Source organism: Myotis davidii, unplaced genomic scaffold, assembly GCF_000327345.1.
Source record: "Myotis davidii unplaced genomic scaffold, ASM32734v1 scaffold93, whole genome shotgun sequence".
NCBI lineage: Eukaryota > Metazoa > Chordata > Mammalia > Chiroptera > Vespertilionidae > Myotis > Myotis davidii.
Genome location: NW_006292095.1, coordinates 1,192,566 through 1,195,443, shown reverse-complemented (window position 1 = coordinate 1,195,443; position 2,878 = coordinate 1,192,566). Strand labels below are relative to the sequence as shown.

Below are 2,878 nucleotides of genomic sequence, written 5' to 3'. Positions count from 1 at the left end.
CACCTGTTTTTATTCAATGCAAAAAAGACTTTCTTTCTCATCACTGCAGCAACATTGTACTAATGACTTTTCGGTTTTCCATTTGTCTTTCGTTCAGTTGATGTAGCACCCATTTTCCTTCCTTTAAAATTGTTTGCTGAGCAACATTTAATCTTTCTGAAAGTTATTTTTGAGTTTGACACACATCTTCATCCAATAATGCTTATAATTGTTGGTCTTCAAACTTTTTCAGTTGACCTGGATGTCCTTTGTCTTTCACATCAAAATCGTCACTTCGTTTAAACCAGTGTTCACAAGTATCTTGAGATAGAGCATGTTCACCATAAGCTTCCCAAAGTATATGATAACTTTCAGCAGCACTTTTATTCAAAATAAAGTAATGAATTAAAACTTCCCTCAAATGCTCTTTTTTTGGCTCGAAATTCAACATTTTTAAGCATAAAAATGTCTATGATGTTAACACCTTCAGCAAATTTGACATATGAAGTTTTGGAAGCTTGCTGTCAATACAAGAAAATAGCATACATATCAAATTGCATATATATCAACATATGCGTAACTCCATCTATTGAAAAAAATACGCATTATTAACTGGTACACCTAGTATAATTTACAAATACCTTCTTCCATTCACTAGGTTACCTTTCCATCTGTGGATAGTTTCCTTCACTGTGTAAAAACTTTTTAGTTTATCTATTCTCATTTGTTTATTTTTGCTTTTGTTATCTAGGCCAAGGAAACATATCCAAAAAATATTGCTTACACCAATGTCAAAGAGTTTACTGCATGTTTTCTTCTAGGAGTTTTATGGTTTTAGGTTTTCCAGTTAAATCTTTCATCCATTTTTAGATTTTTTTTTTATATAGTGTGAGAAAGTGGTCTAGTTTCATTTTTTGCATGTATCTGTTTTCCCAACAAAATTTATTAAAGAGAATGTCTTCTCCCCATTGTGTATTCTTGCCTGCTTTGTCATAGATTAATTGACCATATAAGCATGGATTTATTTCTGGATTTTCTATTCTATTCGGTTGATGAATGTGACTGTTTTTTGTGCAATTACCATACTGTTACTATAACTTTGATTACTATAACTTTGTAGGATAGTTTGAAATCAGGGAGTGTGGTACCTCCAATTTTTTTCTCTCTCAACATTTATTTGACTATTCAGAGTCTTTTGTGGTTCCATATAAATTTTAGAGTTGTTTGTTTCAGTTCTGAGAAAAATGACATTGGTATTTTTGTAGGATTGCATTGACTCTGTAGATTGCTCTGGGTAGTATGGACATTTTCACAGTAATAATTCTTCTGATCCATGAGCACTGTTTATCCTTCCATTTATTTGTGTCTTTAATTTCTTTCATCAGCTTTCATCTTGTAGTTTTCACAGTACAGGTTTTTTACAACCTTGGTTAAATTTATTCCTAGGTATTTTTTGATGCAATTGTAAATGGGATTGTTGCATTTTGTTTTGTGTTCTCTTTCAGATAGTTTGTTATTGATGCATAGAAATGCAACAGATTTCTGAATATTAACTTTGTATCTTGCAACTTTACTGAATTCATTTATTAGTTCTAATAGTTTTTTGGTTAGGGTTTTCTATATATAGTATGTCATCTGCAGATAGTGCCAATTTTACTTCTTTCTTTCCAATTTGTATAGCTTTATTTATTTATTTTGTTTGCTTGCTGTTTCTAGGACTCTAATACTCCGTCTGTTAATAAAAGTGGTGAGAGTGGGCATCTTTGTCTTGTTCCTGGTCTTAGAGAAGAAGCTTTTAGTTTTTTGTTGTTGAGTATGATGTTAGCTGTGGGTTTGTCATATGACCTTTATTATGTTGAGGTATGTTCTTTTTCTACCCTCTTTATTGAGTTTTTATTATAATTGGATGTTGAATTTCATCAAATGATTTTCCTGCATCTATCGATCATATGATTTTTACTCCTTCATTGTGTTTATGTGGTATATCACCTGGGTTGGTTTGTGGATATTGAACCATACTTGCACCCCTGCAATAAATCCCACTTGGTCATGCTATATGATCTTTTTTATGTATTGCTGAATTCGTTTTGCTAATATTTTTCTTCAAGATATTTGCATTTGTATTCTTCAGGGATATTGGCCTGTAATGTGTGTGTGTGTGTGTGTGTGTGTGTGTGTGTGTGTGTGTGTGTGTGTGTGTGTGTGTGTGTGAGCGAGAGAGAGAGAGAGAGAGAGAGAGAGAAAGAGAGAGATTTGAGTATCAATGTAGTGATAGCCTTGTAGAATGAGTTAAGGAGCTTTCCCTCTTTTTCAATCAACTTTTTGAAATAGTTAAGAAGGATAAGTATTGATTCTTCTTTGCATGCTTGGTGAATTCACCTGTGAGGTTGTCTGAACCTGGTCTTCTGTTTGTTGGGAGTTTTTTGATTACTGATTCAATTTCATTTCTAGTATAATTGCTCTGTTTGGGTTTTCTGTTTCTGATTTAGTATTAAAAGATTATATGCATCTAGAAATTTATGCATTTCTTCTATGTTGTCAAATTCTTCGGTATATAATTGTTCATAGTATCCTCTTATAAATCTTTGTATTCCTGTGGTATTGTTTGTCACTTCTCTTTCATTTATATGATTTTATTTATTTGGACCCTCTCTTTCTTGATACGGCTGGTTAAAGGTTTATCAGTTTTGTTTATCTTTTCAAAGGACCAACTCTTAGTTTCATTGATCTTTTATATACTTTAAGTCTTTTTTATATGTTTCTGCTCTGTTCTTTATTATTTCTTTCCTTCTACTCACTTTGGACTGTTCTTTTTCTAGTTCTTTTAAGTGTAAGGTTAGATTGTTTATTTGACATTTTTCTTGTTTTTTGAGGTAGGCCATCCCTCCACTTTCCTGTG

The 2,878-nt window shown here is 32.2% G+C and overlaps 1 protein-coding gene across 3 annotated transcripts in view; it reads left to right on the top strand.

Moving 5' to 3' along the window:
* The window catches only part of HOOK3 (hook microtubule-tethering protein 3), an 88,982-nt gene that overhangs the window by 31,936 nt on the left and 54,168 nt on the right, over positions 1-2,878 (top strand). The window lies entirely within an intron of this gene.